Raw genomic sequence first — 19,602 nt, 5'->3', positions numbered from 1 at the left:
ACTCAAATGGCCACAACAGCTGGAGCGGGGCCAATCTGAAACCAGGAGCCAAAAGCTTCTTCTGGGTCTCCCATGAGAGTACAGGGACCCAAGCATGTGGGCTATCTTCCACCACTTTCCCAGAGAGCTGGATCAGAAGAGGAGCAGCTGAGACATGAACTGGAGCCCATATGGAGTGCTGGTGCTGCAGGCAAAGGCTTAATCTACTGTGCCACGACGCCAACCTGTCTAGACTCTTTCCTAAAGTGACTACACAGTTTTACCTTCTTACTAGCAGTGTATCAGGGTTCTGATTTTACCACATCTTTGCACCACTTGCTCTGTTTGGGTTTTGTTTTGAACCTCCTAGTGGGTGTAAGGTGATATCTCATTTTGGTTTTGATTTGCATTTCTCTGATGATTAATGTTGTTGAGTAGCCTTTCAAGTACTTATTGGTCATTTAGACATCTTCCTTGGAGAAATTCTGTTTAGATCTTTTGCCCATTTTAAATTGTTTTCTATTTTTATTCAGTTGTAAATGTTCTTTGTATATTTGGTATTTTAAGTCCCTCATCAGATATATGGTTTGTAAATATTTTTTCCCATTCTGTGGGTTATCCTTTCATTTTCTCAAGTATATATTTTAAAACATGAAAGTTTCTAATTATGAGTCTACTTTATTTTTCCTTTTGTTGCTTATGCTGTTGATGTCTTATCCAAGAATCATTTGCTACATTGAAGCTCACAAGAGTTACTCTTTGAGTTCTTCTAATTATTTTATGGTGTTAGTGGTTATACTTAGTTCTTCGATCCATTTTGAGTTATTTTTGTATATAACATAAAGAAAGGATTTAGCATCATTCTTTTGTAAATGACTGTCCAGTAAACTCAGCATCATCTGTTGAAAAGAGTAAACGTTAAATGATCTTGGCACCCTTGATGAAAATTAGTTGACTTTGGCCAGCGCCGCGGCTCACTAGGCTAATCCTCCACCTTGCGGCGCTGGCACACCAGGTTCTAGTCCCGGTCGGGGCGCCGGATTCTGTCCCGGTTGCCCTTCTTCCAGGCCAGCTCTCTGCTGTGGCCAGGGAGTGCAGTGGAGGATGGCCCAAGTCCTTGGGCCCTGCACCCCATGGGAGACCAGGAGAAGTACCTGGCTCCTGCCATCGGATCAGCGCGGTGCGCCGGCCGCAGCGTGCCAGCCGTGGCGGCCATTAGAGGGTGAACCAACGGCAAAGGAAGACCTTTCTCTCTGTCTCTTTCTCTCACTGTCCACTCTGCCTGTCAAAAAAAAAAAATTAGTTGACTGTAGAGAGATAATTTTATCTATGGACTCTCAATTCTGTTCCATTTATCTATGTCTATCCTTTTGTCAGTGCAATACAGTGTTACCCACCACTGCTTGGTAAGAAGTTTTGAAATCAGGAAGTATGAGTCCTGGTTTGTTCCTCTTTTTCAGTATTTTTTGGTCTATGTTGGATTTAATAAAATTTAATACGAATTTCAGAGTCAGTTTGTCAGTTTCTATGAGAGGTCAGTTGGGATTCTTGCAGGGACTGTGCTGAAAATCTATAGATCAATTTTGGGAGTATTATCATCATAATACTGAATCCTCAAATCCATGGCCAGTCTTTTCCCATTTATTTAGATCTCCTTTAATTCCTTTCTGCAGTGTTTTATAATTTTTATAGTGATGCTTTGACTTCTTTTGAAAATTTATTCCTAAATATTTTATTATTTTTGATGTTATTTATAAATGTAATTATTTTATTATTTTCATTTTTGTATTGTTCATTGGTAGTGTACAGAAATACTATTGATTTTTGTATGTTGACTTGATATCCTGAAACATTTACGAACTAGTTTATGAATTCAAATAATTTTTTAGTGGATTCCTTAGTACTACTGATACATGGCATCATGTCATCTGTCAATAGAGATTTACATGTTTTTTTCTAGTCTAGATTTCTATTATTTATTTTTCTTAACTGAATGCCCTTGCTCAATCTCCATTACAGTGTTGTGTAGAAGTGGTGACAGTGGACATTTATGCATTGCTCATAATTGTCATAAAATAAAAATACTTATGAGGGTATCTCAAAAAACTTGTGAGAAAATGGAATAAAAAGATAACACATATTTTCTAACAACTTTTTGAAGATGCCTTGCATATGTTTTAATCTCTGACTCTAGTTCTCAACATAGAGCTCCTTGGACCTTGGTACTTTCTTGAATGAAAAGAGCACACTACAAGTTAAATGATAGTGTCTCCTGAAAAATCATGTTGAAATGTAATCTACTATGCAACAATATTAAGCAGTGTGGACCTTGAAGCCTTCATGAATGGAATTAGCACCTTTATAAAAATGATTGAGGTTGAAGGGTATATTTTCTTGCCCTTTTTATAAAAGATTTATTTATTTATTTATTTGAAAGATGGAGAGGGAGGAGAGACATATCTTCCAGCTGCTGGTTCACTCCCCACATAACAGCAGCAGTCAGGGCTGTGTCAGGCTAAAGCCAAGGGCCAAGAACTCCATCCAGATCTCCCACACTGGGGGCAAGGCCAAGCACTTGGGCTATCCTCCACTGCCTCCCCACTTGCATTAGCAGGAAGCTGGATCAGAATCCAAACAGCTGGGACTTGAACTGGCAAACTGATATGGGGTGCTGGCATTGCAAGCATAGCTTAACCTGCTGCCTCCCAACACTGGCCCCACCCTGGTACTTTTACATCATCTAAGGACACATCATTTATCCTCTTGTTGCTTTCTGTCTCCTCCACCCTTTCTTATCCTTCCATTTTCTGTCACATGAGGCTGCAGCAAGAAGACTCTCAATGGGCACTTAATGCTGTTGTCTTCATCTTGGACTTCCCAGTCTCCAGAACTCAGAGAAATAAATTTTTGTTCATTATAAATTATGAAGTCAGTGGTATTCTGTTCTAGTGGCACAAATGGACTAGATCTCCAACAGTGTGCCAAAAGAGAGGGAAAAGTATAGAACATAACATCAGTTCCCCATATTTTTTTTTTAAAGGACTTATTTATTTATTTTGAAACGTAGAGTTACAGAGAGACATAGAGACAGAGGGAGATATGTTCCATCCTGGTTCATTCCCCAAATGGCTGCAACAGTCGGGGTTGGGGCATTCCAAAGCCAGGAGCCAGGAGCTTCTTCCAGGTCTCCCATGTGGATGCAGGGGCCTAAGCACTTGGGCCATCTTCTACTGCTTTCCCAGGCCACAGCAGAGAGCTGGATCGAAAGTGGAGCAGCCAGGACTCGAACCGACACTCATGAGATGCCGGCACTGCAGGTGGCAGCTTTACCCACTGTGCCTCAGCGCTGGCCCCTCCATATTCTTTTAATTCTACCCATTACACCATTCCCTGTGCTTGTACTGGGAAAAAGGATAAGTGCAGGGCATTATTTCCTGGTAGCCTCACTATGTACTTTTTTTTTTTTTTTTAAAGATTTTATCTATTTATTTGAGAGGTAGAGTTACAGACAGTGAGAGGGAGAGATAGAAAGGTCTTCCATCAGCTGATTCACTCCCCATAAGGCTACAATGGCAGGAGCTGCATCAATCCGAAGCCAGGAGCCAGGAGCTTCTTCCGGGTCTCCCATGTGGGGGCAGGGGCCCAAGAACTTAGGCCATCTTCCATTGCTTTCCCAGGCCATAGCAGAGAGCTCGATTGGAAGATGGGCAGCTGAGACTAGAACCGGAGCCCATATGGGATGCCGGCGCCGCAGGCAGAGGATTAACTCACTGTGCCACAGTGCTGGCCCCATCACTGTGTACTCTTAACATGGCACTGTGCCTTGATATTTGATAGAATCTTTGCTTCAGGCAAAGAAATAGGGGTACTGCAGAAGATTGCTTGGTCATTGACTTGACAAAGGGTCTTATGGAAAACTATCATGAATTTTATGAATTTGTTTTAAATGTGTTAGTGTTTAATAATAGAATCACTGGATAACAATGCATAACACACTTTAATTTTTTAGTAATAAACAATTTTTAAGCTCCAAAGAATCTAGTAAGAGAATATATGACAAGTTAAATCTTGAATTAGATTACATTGGGCCAGTCAGAGGCAGACATTTGCAGGAGTCCGAAGCTCACTAGAAGACAGGAATAGAGGCTTGAGTGCTGAGGATCTTCACAAAGATCCACAGTACAGTCTGCAATGCTTGGGAATCCAAAGAAAACTTTTGCTTATTCATAAATTTGCCTACAGCTAACTCTTCCCTGTTGACATCAACCTTGGGCATCACTAATTTCTTGATTTTAAGACACATAAAAGTCAAATGTTATATTAGCTAATTAATTTTTAAATGACACCATTTATTACTTTGGGACACATTTTCAGATTGCATCATGCATGAAAACAAGCAATGGTAAGCATTTATCACTTTTAATGGTCCAAATGAATGCACCATGTACTACCCATACTGTTTCCCAGGGTTATTCCGTCATTAGGAATACAGGGATTCTAAGAACATTCACTCGGGTGAGTTTCTCATAGGGCTTTCTGTTGTGAAATGAGTCTTTAGAAATTCAGCAATCTCTGGAGATACTTTTAACACCTCAACTGTAGTAATAATTCTATGAGGCAGTGTTATTTTAGGGACTCTAAGTGCCTTCAGAATAAAAATAGAGGTGACATATATCATAAGAGGTAACAAGTAACATCCAAAACTCTGTTTCTGAAGCCCCAAAGGCTCTTAGAACAGGTTGTCCAATATCTTGGGGGACAAAGAATTAAAGACCCAGATTCTGAATATTGTTCCCAGAATCCCAGCCTACAGGAAGATGGATGGAGTTAAAGATCACCACAGGAAACGTATATGGAAACATGGTGTTGTACATGTGTTGGAAGGAAAAAGAAAGGCTGTGGTGGAATGAGAAGGCCATGCCCAGATGGCTGCTGGCAAGCCAGCATCAGTTACTCAGGAATGGCTTTGAAATGCACCTGGCAACAGAGCCTGCCTGGCAACAGGATATGATTGGATGGTTTTGGAAACCACATGGCAAACAGAGCCTGCCTGGCAACTGGCTGTGATTGGTTAGGGTATAAATCGCCCCTTCACTGGATTGGCTGTCTTGGCTATTGAAGCTGCTGTACCAACTGAAATAAACGAGTCTGCGGTCTGCTCACCTCTGGCCCGCTTTCACCGACTCCCTGGGTCTGTGTGGTGACTCTGCACCTCTTGCCCCCACCACGCTCCTCCTCTCAGGAACGAATCCTCTCAGAAGAAATCAACAGCAACAAAAGGCGAGAAGGAAGGACAAACCAATTCCAGATTTTGCTTGATTTCAAAGCTTGAACAGTGTTATTGAATAAGTTAGAGCCAAATGTTTGATCTCAAAACAGCAAATGTTCTTGAAGTCACTTGGAGCAGTGCATTAGCATCAAGAACAGGGCACATGGGCTCCTCAACTGCTGCAGCCTTTGAATGCTGCGTTCTTGTTATCCAGAGCTGAGTGCTCAGGGAGTCTTTGTGCATCACATGCAGGTCTAGGGTGGACTTCGTGCTGAGCACTCTTCCATTTCCCACTGCCAGGCTCATTTCAGTCCATCATCCCTGTTTGGTTTCTCTTGAATTTTTTTCCAGGGGATGAAAAAAACAAAACAAAACCTGATGCCTCTAACTTGATATCTATTCTCTTTGTTTCTCTTTGTTAAGGTCAAATGCAGCAGGGGAACTCTGATCCCTTTTAAAAGTCATACACCTTCTCCTCTCTCAACCCTGTCTTCCCTCTGTGTCATCCCGAAGTGCTGAAGATAACTTTGAATGGTGGAGGATCCTACTTCAACATTGACCCATGGAGGGTCTTCTCCTTTTAGATTTGGAGTGAGATCAATAGAGGGCTCTGGAAGGTCAGTGTCTCTATTGATAGAAACTGTGGGAGGAGGAAGTTCTTTCCAAAAATAACAAAGCAGCAACATGTGGGGGATACATATTTTCCCATTCTGTGGTGTCAGTAAGTTAGAGTATTCTTGTGATTTACAGATGACAGAACTGAGTCTCAAGGAGGTTGAGAAACTTGCCTGAGGTCTCAAAGTGACACAACTTGAGCTTGTTGGCTGGATTATAGCTCCTTTCAAGAGTATCTGACTACTGCTTACCATTTTATTATTTTATGTTTTGTACTTTAAAAAATGCTGTAACCAAGGGAATTTCCTCACTTTCATGTGTGAAGTTAGTCTGATTCAAGTCAGAGGAATGAAGTCTTGATAAAATTTTCCAATAGAGAAAGAAGAGAGAAAAGAGAAGAAAAATGATATATTCAATATTATATATCAAAGATTTATTTACAATCAAGAATCATTAGAAGCCACATGCTTATTTTATTGAATATAGATTCAATATAAAGGTCTGTAGGAACTTACTGAAAGAAAGCTATTGTCTGTCACTGGACTGGAAAATAGCTTTAATATAAAGAGTAGGTGTCTTTGTGTAATATTTCCCTTGCTCTTTTATTTGTCAAATATACCTAAATAAAACCTTTCTAGTAAATGGCTTGCATAGAGTAGAGTATAACAAGTAATGATGCCAGAACACCCCCCACGAAGAGTTCGGGAAGGCTGCATATGCAGTTTGCCTCTCTTCTTTTCTACAACCCTCTTGTTTCTGAATTCTCTTCCAGAGGGGTAGAACCAATTATAAGTTCTCATGTATGGTGTATATGCATACCAGGTTCTTCACTTCTTGACAATACTGGGTACTATTAATCTATTCAAATTTGATATTGTAATATGGTAAAATAAAATCCCATTTTGTTTTTCAGTTTCCTAATTAATGAGATTGACTTCACTTTCTTAAAATATTAATAATCACCTATAAGTGGTTGAATGCATATACTATGACAATTATGTGCTAAATTCCTTTTGTGGATTTTCTCCTGTACGCTGATAGCATTCCTAGGTAATAGGCTATCTCATTGTCTTCATTCTATAGATAAAACTAAGGCATGGAGTCGTCAGTGATTTGTCCAAGATCACACAGCTAGAAAGTGACTGCCTGGATTTGAATGTAGACAGTCTTAGAGTTCCTTGCTCTTAAGACCTGTGAATTATGCTACCTTTCCCCTTGTGCCTAATATCCACTTGATTTCTTCTTCTGTGAATGACCTATTCTTATTTTTTGTTCTTTAGAGTATTTAGATAGCACCTTGATGCAATTTTATTACTTGAATCTGATTAATGCTTTTTGATTGTGTCTTCAATACCTTGGATTTATAGCAGAACAACAGACTGATTTATAGATCATGAAATGATTTTTAGTAAATTTTAGAAATTCTCAGGCTCATTTATACAATTAATTAGGTAATGAACTATTAAGAAATATTTTATATATTTTATATTTTGATGATGGAGAGACTTCTGGATCTTCATTCTCAATTTTCCTAATGTGTTAAAATGAATATTTAGTAGTTAGGCCCACTTAAAATATTCTTAAACACTTCTAAAAAACAACCTATAATTTTGTTTTTTTCCAAGAGGATGTAGTTGCTAAGAATATGTTAATCTTGGAGAATGTTGCATAATTTTGGCTGGCAGAAACTATTTTTACTAATCAAGTTAAAAATTGCTAAGAGAAGTTTCCAAGCAAAATTCTCAATTTAAGATGTTGACTTCCTTTTTCTTGTTGACATAAGAAAGGTCATTGCTTCCAGTTAATACGATCTGGTTAGTTCTACATAAGTGAATGCTACAGATCACTCCAGCTCTCCTTTTCTCTTCACTTTCTTGGATTGATTTTTTTCATTGGTTAATAGAATTTTTGTCTTTCAGTTACTTTAATTGTTTAAGAATTGGTTTTTAAAATTGTATAGAAAAATTCCCAGTCAGAATATACACACACATATACAAGGACACACACATGTGCATGCACAACCTTGTATTTAAAGCCAAATGAATATTTAAAATGTTATTTTTGGAGTTTAGAATTATTACGCATGCTATGAAATTGGAAAGAAGTAGGAGGAAACCATTGCTAAAGTAGTGGTTGATCATGAACATTACTTTGGAAATGCTTAGTCAATATCAGAGCTCTGGTGCTTATAAAGTCTTCACTAGGAATATGGGTGAAAGACCACAAAATACTTGCTTGACTGACATTGGCTAACTGAACTTTGGCCCAGGCTAACGGACCTCATTCATCAGAGTGGCTACTTAGAGAAACTCTCACAGGCTTATGTTTCTGCCTTACTTTTGTGTACTCTGGTCTAGGATATTCTCTCTCCTGTGTCTTACCTTTCCTTTGCTTAAAATTGTTATCTCCTTTGTTCATTATCGTGCAGCTTTTAAATGTAGGTTCTATGGAGAGACAGGAGAGAGATGAAAGAGAAGTGGGGGATGAGTAAACCTTTAAGCTGCCGAGGCAACTGCTTCCTTTCCTGCCCTTGTCTTCTCTCATCCTTGGGGTAGTCTTGGAGTATTTCCCTTCACCTCTCTGTAGCTATCCCCTTTTCCCACTCAGCTTCCTACCTAGAGACTATGACTAACGGGAGCTTCTGAAATGCTTGGTGATTCTTCTGAATACGAAGCAGATTTCACTGTAAAAGCTTTCATTATCACCTATGTAATCATTATCTTTGCGTCTAGAGGTGAAACAGTAGAATGGGAATTTGGAAAAAAAAAAGCCTAGGTATGTGTAAGCCATCTTGTAAATTACATTTTATGATTAATTAATAAAAATAAGAAAAATCACAAAAATGCTCCATGCTTGCAATAAAACTAGAATAAGGAAATAATTGTTGGATTACTTATTTTGTCATTTAGCCAAAGAAAAGCCCTAGATAGAAGCAAAATGTGGCATTGAAAGGAGAAGTAGCTTGGTCAATTCTTGAGGCTTTCCAAAGAGAAGAGAGAAGTGACAGGGCACTTGCCAAGATTATGGCCTTTTAAAATTAGCATTCCCAGGAGCCCCTAGCTCCAGTTTCTAAGATCCTCATCAAGTCACTGTCTGCTGAGCCCTTCGTTGGCCCGTGAGAACTGCATCTGCAACTTGGATCTGGGGATGGCAGAAGAAGGTCACAGGGACCACACTGATGAATGGTGGCTGGTTTTACTGTGTTGCTGTGTGTCATTTGGACAACATGATGCTTATTTATTCTTTTTTAGCATATGAAAGATTTTAGATATAGATATATAACCCTGTTCCCACTGTGCTCTGTTACCAAATGAATATCCAGCAGCTTCAGTTACTTAACGTTGTCTGCCTAATCCTGAAGACATTTACGATCTTGACTATAATTCCATAGTTAGAAATGGAGAATGGAAAGTGTTTTTACTGCCTCCTGGGCTTAGGTATGGTGAAGACTTTTACGGTTGTATCTTGGGGAAAACAAGGGAGGGCTACTCTGATTTCCCACAAGTGTTTTGTTTGCTTTCATTTTGGTTTTATTTTCATTTTGTCTTATTAAAACATCATTCCTAAAAAAAAAAAAAATCATTCCTAAAGCTACCTCCATGGACCACTTTCTCCACCATAGTCTGCCTCCTTTCACACACAAGCTACTATTTCAGTGTTCATGCTGAAATGCTGAATGCAATTCCTTCTATCGGAAATTATCGACAACAAAAAATACAACAATACAGATTCTGAGACATCTACACATGTATCGACCTTCATAGATTTTTTTTCCTCCAGCAAAAAATAGTTCAACTGACAAGATAAGGATGAACCTAGAAGACTTCATACGTAGTAAAATAAATCAGACACAGAAAGATAAAATACTCCATGATTTCACTTACATATGGAATTTTAAGAAGTTGAACTTTAGAAGTAGAAACAGAGAATAGAATAGTGGTTACTAGATGCCAGAGGGGAGGGAAATGGGGGGACTTTGTTCAAAGTATAGAGGCTTTCACTTATAAGATAAGCAGGTTTTGGAGATCTAATGTATAGCATGGGGCTATAGTTAACAACAATACGTTGTACACTTGAAATTTGCTAAGAGATCAGACTATTATATAATTTTTATTGGGAATATAAATTAAATTAGTACTGCCACTATGGAAAACAGAATAGATACTTAAAAAACGAAAGCTAGAACTGCCATATGATACACCAATCCTATTATTAGTTATATATATTTTTATATATATATATCCAAAACAAATTAAATCATTATATCAAAGAGAACCTGTCATGTTTATGGCAATACTGCTCACAGTCACCAAGATATGGAATCAACTAAGGTGTTGGTCCAGAGATGAATGGATAAAGAAAGATGACATACATACATAATAGAATACTCTTTGGTCATAAAATGGGTGAAATCATGACATTTGCAATGAAATGGTTGGAAGTGGAGGACAGTTAAGTTATTCCAGATACAGAAAGACAAATACTACATTTCTGTTTCTTAGGTAGAAGCTTAGAAAAGTGGATCTGAACATGGAATAGTGAATATTAGAGTTTGGGAAGAGGGTGAGGGGAGATAGTGAGGGATTGGTTGATGGATACCAAATCAGATTAGATAGAAGGAATACTTTCCCAGGGTCACACAACATGGTGAACCTCATACTTCTTTGAGGTAAGTATAGTTCACAATAACCTATTATATATTTTCTGAGCAAATAGAAGAGAGGAGCTGAAAGCCATAAATTATAGAGCAATGACAAGGAAAAGGAAACATTATTCCCTGATTTGACCAGTTCACATTTACTAAATTGTCACTCTGTGCCTGAAAATAAGTACAACTATTGTTAATTAAAAAATTTTAAAAGACAAAAATTTACTGAGAGTTTATCTTAAGTGTTCTCACCACACACAAAATAGTGGTAACTATGTGAGTTGATGGATATGTTAGCTTGATGTGATAATCAAAACAGCATATTGTTTCTTAAATATGTACAATTTTTATTTGTCAATTATATTTTAATACAGCAGGGGAAAATCAATTTCTTTTTTTAACAGAAAATTTTTATTTAATAAATATAAATTTCAAAAGTACAACTTTTGGATTATAACGGTTCTTCCCCCCATAATCACCCTCCTACCCACAAACTATCCCATCTCCTACTCCCTCTCCCATTCCATTCTTCATTAAGATTCATTTTTAATTAGATTTATATACAGAAGATCAACTCTATACTGAGTAAAGATTTCAACAGTTTGCACCCACACAGACACATAAAGTATAAAGTACTGTTTGAAGAGTAGTTTTACTGTTAATTCTCATAGTACAACACATTAAGGGCAGAGGTCCTACATGGGGAGCAAGCGCACAGTGACTCCAGTTGTTAAATCAACCAATTTCTTATTTGAGGTGAAAATGAATTAATTGAGGAAATAGAGTGATTTGTTGTAGCCGCAAATAATATCTGATAGATTTCAGTAACAACTGAGACATGAGCTGACAGAAGAGTTTAGTTTCTGAAGATTATCAACTCTTGGTGAGAATGACTGTTCAAACAAGGAAATTAGTTTGCATTTGTTTACCTCTTTCCATGTCAACTGGGATTAAGTTTGGCATTTTCTCCCTTTAACTATGATAGCTTTAAACAGAAAAAGCAAAGCAAAGAAACAATAAAACTTGTGGTAGAGAATATCCTTGGAAGTTGATACCATCCACTGACATCCTGTGCAATTTGAAGGAAATGTTTTAATTGGGTGAAAAATCAATTAACTATGCATTAAGAAACTGTTTCAGATATTGTATCATTAAGTAATAGCAGTTACTGATTTTTCTTAACCACAGTGGGAAATATGAAGAAGAAATTGGAGTACAGGGGACATTGCTCAGTGATTTGGTTGACCTGTACAACCTGCTGTGGAGTTGGAAAAATTCTGTTTAGCTCATCTTTACCGTTCTTTTAGGGATTTCAGAGGCCCTCATCAGTAGGAAGAAGGAAGAAGTTATAAATAGGACAAACTAGAACAGGAAAAAAGGACTTCTTTTTTGGATGATGAACCTCAGACTTCTTTGAGGTAATAATTCTTGGAGACTTCGATGAACATATGATAAAAACTAATCATACATAAAATTAATGTTGGGAGTTCATAGATTGCTGAGAATCATCCATGGACCATCAAATATTCTGAGGACCTAGCAAGTTGGGTGATCAGCAATCTTACACCCAGCCACACTTTGGCTCAATAGTAGTCAAGACCGGAAGGTAGTAGACAACAGCCAGAATGTAGGCTGTGCTGGGGTCAGTGCTGTGGCATAGCAGGTTAAACCTCTGCCTGTGGCACCAGCATCCCATATGGGCGCTGGTTCCTGTCCCAACTGCTCTACTTCTGATCCAGCATCCCTACTGATGCCTTGGGAAGACAGTGGAAGATGGCTCAAGTGCTTGGGCCCTTACATCCACATGGGAGCCTGGATGAAGCTCCTGGCTCCTGTCTTCAGAGTGGCCCAGGTCTTGCCATTGCGGCCATTTGGGGAGTGAACCAGAGGTTGGAAGACCTCTCTTTCTGTCTCTCCCTCTGTCTGTAAAACTGAATCCAAGTTGGCATCCAGAAATAAAATGCATGAGAACCTTAAAGTCTTCTTCACATCTTAGATACATTCATCTATAGTCTCTGAAACTCTTTACTTACAGGTTTCAGTTCAGAAATTACTGAGACAAGTAGGACTGTGGTATGAAGAGCTCAAATAATCTCCCTGATGCTCTTAAATTTATTTTGTTCCTAAAAGTACAGTGTTTTGTAGGCATAAGCTATTAGTTGCAGTTGGCTCTCCAGGTAGTTCATAGTCTCCAGATCTCTGTGTTATCCTGGGCTAAAAGGATTGCCTCAATTTCTTTCTTAGTATTCTAGTCTACTATTTGAATTATCTTGTTTTTTGTTTTTGTTTGTTTGTTTTGACAGGCAGAGTGGACAGTGAGAGAGAGAGACAGAGAGAAAGGTCTTCCTTTTGCCTTTGGTTCAACCTCCAATGGCCCCCGCGGCTGGCATGCTGTGGCCCGCACACCATGCTGATCCGATGGCAGGAGCCAGGTACTTCTCCTGGTCTCCCATGGGGTGCAGGGCCCAAGTACTTGGGCCATCCTCCACTGCACTCCCGGGCCACAGCAGAGAGCTGGCCTGGAAGAGGGGCAACCGGGACAGAACCCAGCGCCCCGACCGGGACTAGAACCCGGTGTGCCGGCGCCGCAAGGCAGAGGATTAGCCTAGTGAGCCGCAGTGCCGGCCACAGCCCCTTCTAATATGCTGCTTCCTTGCAGACTCTAAGTATCAAACTGATTCATAAGCATGGTCCTTTTTTTTTCTCATCCAAGTCAGTGATTAAGGCTATGCTTTAAGGAGAAAATATTTATTATTTGGTATCTCCACCCCCCCCCCCTTAATGGCTTGCATCATCAGACTCACCCCCCTGAGCACAATCTGACTCAGCGTGTCATCCTGCTTATCTACACTGCTGCATTTCAGCCCTGTTCAGTCATGCACTTAAGTTCAAGCAACATGCTGACAGTTTCCTGTTCATTTAAATAACATCTGTGAGATTTGCATGGATTAACATTCAGATGACTGAAATCTAGCTTTTGTTCAGATAAAGAGGTGAAGACTGGTTCATTTTAGCAATGGGCAGGCACTAGAGAAGATTCACATCTCCTTGTTGGACTAAATCATTGTCCATTAGTTTACCAAAGACTTTCCATCTAGTCTGCCAGGGTGCTGGTACGTTTATGAAGCAGACATCACTGCACATATAAATAATAGTATGTTACCTATTACTGGGAGGTCACACTCAATTGATTAAAAACCCCATTGTGAACTTCCTCTCCTCACTGTGCTGGTAGATCTATTTTTGAAATCTTTAGATATGCCCAAACTTGCCCTTACCATTGCTTACTTAATTCTTTAGGAGAGGAATGGGATACAAAAGGTTGTGGATGTTGGAATGACAATCATCTCTAAGAGATTGATTCTGGTCAATTAGGTCACTACTACATGTTCTATGACCTAAAGGAGAGTGAGTATGGTGGAGAAGATATGGTGGAGTGAAGGTGCACAACACAGGAGTGCCTAGAAATGTATTCTGTTGTGGGAGCTGCTGACATTTTCTACATGCTGAAATAGAGACAGCCTACACAGAGATGCCCTTCTGCACAGTCTTGACCTGAATCTGCTGAGAATGCTGGGAGGGGTTAGGGAATGTTTGAGACTACACACTTCAGTGACACTGTGCTACTGGGAACAGAACACTTCCTAAAAATATAAGCAGCATTCATATTTAGAGAAGTGAGTATGACATGGTACGTGTTTTGGCCATTCTGAAGACTTCAGAGGAATTTTCTTTGTTTAAGATGTTATAAAACACTCATGACCTTGGAGTACCCTTTCTTAGTGATCCAGTCTGATCTCTCTTGAATCTTAATTTTATGCTGGCATTGCCTTTGGTGAACAGGTGCCTTTAAATAAAGAAACATATGGTTTTAATGTGGCTTCATGAACTGGGAGTCATATTCCCACGGATAAAATTGTACTTCAAGCAAAGTGCAGGCTGTCTACCTCAGAGCATTTTAATCATTAACTGCAACTGAATACCTGGCCCTGTTGGTGGTAATTCGAAAGAAGAAACCCTTCCTTTTTAAGTACTATATTAATTATGAAAGCCAAAAATCCTAGTTATATTTAGAAAATAAATCTTTAATTTAAAAGAATAGGATGATCTTGTTTCATACCTTATTAGCATAGATAGAAATCAATATTTGTGTATTAGATTGATATACTGAACAGAATTAAGCTTTTAAACAGCTTGCCTTTGCTGAGCAGAGTGGAAGATCCTGTTGAGTAATACATATTTCACTTCCTTCCCTTGATGATGCTTCTCCCATGTGTTCCATGGAGAGGATCAGTGCCAGCTGTTGAGAGATGATGTGAACAACACTTTGCCTTTGCTTTCTTCCTTCTTTAAGTTGCGGGAACTGAAGAGGATGATTCTTGAGGGGGTAGTGTGGAGGCAGTAGAGAGGAATCACTCCTGGGTAGAATGGGTTGGGATCTTGGGAACAGCTCTGGCACCAAAATATGGCCCTGAACAAATCAAATTATGCACTGGGCATCTTCTCCATCATCTGTGTTATTAATGTATTGCTCTTTGGCCTCAAAGTGGTTTTTTTTTTTCCAGCTTAAATTTGTGCCTGTAGATCTCCTTTTTGCCCCAAGGATTTTCATCTGAACTTTGGAAGCAAGCTTCATGCACAGAAGTTATACTTCACCTTCTCCGATGATTCTTTCCTGTTACACAGTGCTATGTGGATCAAAATACTGCAATGTCTGAAATCCTGGAGTTAATTTTTTTCTCCTGATCTTTTTCCCCCTGCTAAAATGAGAGGTACACCTGTCTTAGGTCGCTTAGGAGACCTTTCAGAAGACTGAAATTTCTTTTGTTCTGAAAGTCTTCATTCAGTGAAACATATGAACAAACCCAGTGTTCCTACACATGTAATCCATTAATGAACCTTAGAGTCTGACTGTACTAAATTAATAAATTTGCAGCTTTATTGATTATCTTCCCTATTCTGCTTTAATGTTGCTGCTCTGGAGTTATTGACATGAAAACCAGAAAAGTTGCTTTCAGATTTTCACCTGGATGCATTAAGAACAAATCACATCACTTATTAGTCATGACAATACTTTGAACAATGCCTAGGATGTTGTAAATGTTGAATAAGTATAGTTATGATTCTTTTTCTGATTCTGAGGCTTTTACAAACTTTAATGCTTGGTCAGGCAAGTGTGCCATTATTTTGGTTTTCAAAAATTATTGGCATCATCACTGAATATTCTTACTGATGACCTTTAGATTACATTTATCAAGACCCAAAGGAGGAACAGAAGAATACTCCTGCCATTTTTATAGACTAGATTTTCTCACTGTTTAAATTACTGAGACAAATCAATACAAAACTTAGTGGTTTCAAAGAAGAAAAGTTGATTGTTTCACATAATTTTGTGGGTTGATTGGGCTCCGTTTTGCAGCTCTTCAGCTCCATCTAGTGAAGGCTGAGATTGCTCATGTGGTTGTATCCAACCAGGAGCTGTGTCAAAGCGGGGCTAGAGTCCAAGGATGTCTCTCACAGTTTTGGAGCCTTATTGCTCTCTGTTGCTAGAACATTGTTATAACTGATTTTGTTCCCCCAGAATTCATCACATGAAATCCCAACACCCAATGTGATAGTATTAGGAGACAGGACTTTTGAGATGAAATTAGGTTGGGCTCTTTTGGGTAGGATCAGTGCCTGTGAAAAGAGACAGCTGTGGCATAGTGGGTAAAGCTGCCACCTGCGGTGCTGGCATCCCATGTGGGCGCTGGTTCGAGTCCCGGCACTTCCACTTCCAATCCAGCTCTCTGCTAATGTGCTTGACAGGGCCCCTGCACCCACATGGGAGATCCAAAGAAGCTCTGAGCTCCTGGCTTCGGCCTGGCAGAGCCCTGGCTGTTGTGGCCATTTTGGGAAGTGAACCAGCAGATGGAAGGCTTCTCTGTCTCTGCCTTTGCCTCTCCTTCTCTGTAACTCTGACTTTCAAATAAATAAATAAAAATTAGAGAGAGAGAGAAAAAAAGAAGAGACAGAAGAGAGCTTTCTCGTTCTCTTTCCATCATGTGGGGATCCAACAAAAGACTCTGAAACATGGAAAAGTCCCCCATTAGAACCTAACCATACTTGCACCCTGATCTAGCTTCCCGACTTACAAGAAATAAATAACTGCTTTTATAGCAATCTCAGCTAAGAGAGATGCTTCAGTTCTTCCTCTTTTGGCCTTTTTCTCCAGCTAGATAACTTGAACTTCTTTCTAGCACAGCTGAGTGCAAAAGGAGATGTTACAGTTTTTTAAAGTGAGAACTCAGGCTGCACAGCGTGGTGTCTCCCACATTCTAGTGGTCAAATCAAGTCACACGTTTAGCCTACTGTTAGGGGGAGGAGAAACAAATTCTACCTGTTGATGGAAAGAAGAAAAACACATCCAGAGAAGAGAGAAGTTGAAGGTGGCTCTCTATGGAGACTGCCTACCATAGTCATGTGGGTTTGTATCCTAATGTCTGGTGATACGTTGGTATCACTATTGGTCACAAGGAACAAGATGGAGAAGACAAGCTGGAACTCATAGAAATCTCAGCTGCTCTCTGTCATGGCAAATAGCTACAGGGTATCTTCAAAAATTTCACAGAACAAGAAGAAAAGTTTATTTTTGTATTTAAAGTTTGGGTATTCATACAAATAGAGTTTTCAAAAGTTTATGAAAACATATATTATGAAAGAAATAATCACGGATCTCATTTCTTGCACCAAAAACATATCTTTTAAGTCCATTTTTTATGAGCTTTTTGAAGTACATTCACATTAACAGTATCACAGAACAATAGCTGTTGATTTGCTTCCAACTCCAAAATTTCATAAAGTCACTTTTTTGGCCAATTAAAACTTAGACTCATACAGAGAAGGGGGTCCAGGAATGTAGCTCTAGCTTTCCCAAGTTGAAAATAGAATAGTCCAGCATACTATTCCAGAGTACCCACATGGTGTATTTCTCCTCTCATTCAAGCCCATTTTCATTACCAGTTAGTGACATTTTAGAGTTTTCTTCATGTAACTCTCTTCATTTTATTCATATGCATTTTTGAATAGTAATTTTGGTACCATTTTGCTGGAATATTATGAAATAATACAAAATAGTTCTTGATAAAACCAGGATGTGGCAGGTAAAGTGAGTGAGTGGTAAAGCCACAGATGAGTCAGTCTCTTACTCTGAAATCTACAAAATCAAGAAACTGATGACAATTATTTTTCTAGATAAATTTGTTGATATATTACCCAAAAGTTTATCTGCAACAATCAGGTACTTTTATGTCTCTTACTGAATATTCATGTTTATTATTTTGATTTCACAGTGTTCTTAATAAAAAAAACTTTTCAAATAAGAAAGGAGGGATACAGTTAAATGTGGTGACATAAGAGTGTCTTTTCATTACACATCCATAGTGTTCTTTATTTGTATGCTAGAGAAATCCAACAAGATGTATAAATTGCCCCTTGATTCTTGTAGATGTGTTTTCACATGTGGGAGACTGTCCATTTGGGATTGGAGGTACCATGTGAATCGTTACATACTGTTTTTGAGCGGAGGGATCTCCATTCCTAGATGCATAGAATGGATATGTGCCAGATGTCTTGTGTTTGCAGAGATGCAGGTCAGTAATATCTGCTATCGTATAGAGACCAGGCAGCATAGTGCTATTCACAAGGAGTTTTACATTCAAATGGATGTTCCATCATCTAGAAATATTTCTACACAAGTCTTATTGCCTTTGTGAATGATTTTTTCATGATTCTTTGTTGCATGTTATATCATACAGTCATTTCAAGGTGTAAATATATAACTGGGCATGTTATTGAAATAATTCCCATAGCCTTTCCATTGATTCAGTTGTATTTTCTAGGCAGACAATTGTGTAGGATTAGAGATTTTCACTTTCTTCTTTCCAAAATTTAATACTTTTACATTTTTCTAAGAACAGATAATATTGGTTGGCTTTGGCAAGGAGGCTTTCTGCTTGAGATATATACTTCATAAGGGTCTATCTCAGGTACACATACAAATAAATGTATTTTTTAAAGGTTTATTTTATTTATTTGAAAGAGCTATATATAGAGAGAGAGCCAGAGAGAGGAAGGTCTTCCATCTGCTGGTTCACTCCCTAAATGGCTGCAGGGGCCAGAGCTGAGCTGATCTGAAGCCAGGAGCCAGGATCCAGGAGCTTCTTCCAGGTCTCCCAGGTGGGTGCAGGGGCCCAAGGACTTGGGCAATCTTCTACTGCTTTCCCAGGCCATAGCAGAGAGCTGGACTGGAAGAATAGCAGCTGGGACTCAAACTGGTACCCTTATAGGATCCCGGTACCACAGGCCAGGGCTTTAACCCACTACACTACAGTGTCAGCCCCCAAATAAATGCATTAAAGAGTTTATGAGTGTCGCTACCACTAGAGATTCTATACTCAATGCTGATATAATATGATCTGTAAATTTAATTGTCTATTTTTCTAACATCAATCATTTCTCCAGAGAAATTTTTCTCCCTGAGTCCTGCCTGATGTTCCTGAAACAGAAGTCAATAAAAATTGTGCTACTGTAAAGATTTGGGGGCTACGCTACTGCTGACACTGGTTTGGAATAAAGTGAGACCTTGAACAATGTAAGTCCTTGGTCACAGACAAGCCACACTAACTTGAAAAATATTTCCTGTCATTATAACAAAGATGTAATAGAGTGTTGTGTACAATGTTTTATCAGGGTACTGAGCTGCCATTTTCTTGATCCTTCTTCATGTTTTGGAGGGAGTTATGAATTAGCACAGTGTTTGTCACGGTTCCACATGGCAACTGGGGACTATTTCATGATATTAAATAATCATACTCTAAAGTTCCTATACATATAAATCTAGATATGACATATGAAAGTAAATATGAATTTTTACATCTGACTTTGCATTAAGTGTGGTGAAAATTGCAATGTTACAAATTGCGATAATGAAAATGAACATTTCACAATATTTTCTATGATAATTTTCATACATGATGCATTATAATATTTGAACATAATATGCAGAATTAATGGGTATTTCTAAATCCAAATATGCCTTTAAGATTTTTAT

At 38.8% G+C, this 19,602-nt stretch overlaps 1 long non-coding RNA gene across 1 annotated transcript in view; it reads left to right on the top strand.

Moving 5' to 3' along the window:
- Window positions 1-15,594, top strand: part of LOC103348789 (uncharacterized) — a 38,422-nt gene extending 22,828 nt beyond the window's left edge. Inside the window, exon 3 of the long non-coding RNA XR_016230730.1 lies at window positions 15,077-15,594. This is a non-coding gene — a long non-coding RNA (uncharacterized LOC103348789). The remainder of the gene's footprint in view (window positions 1-15,076) is intronic.
- Window positions 15,595-19,602: the final 4,008 nt, after the last annotated feature.

The sequence above is a fragment of the Oryctolagus cuniculus genome, chromosome 3, assembly GCF_051225735.1.
Source record: "Oryctolagus cuniculus isolate XC-2025 breed Fujian yellow rabbit chromosome 3, ASM5122573v1, whole genome shotgun sequence".
In the NCBI taxonomy this organism is placed as follows: domain Eukaryota; kingdom Metazoa; phylum Chordata; class Mammalia; order Lagomorpha; family Leporidae; genus Oryctolagus; species Oryctolagus cuniculus.
This window is presented reverse-complemented; position numbering and strand designations above follow the sequence as displayed.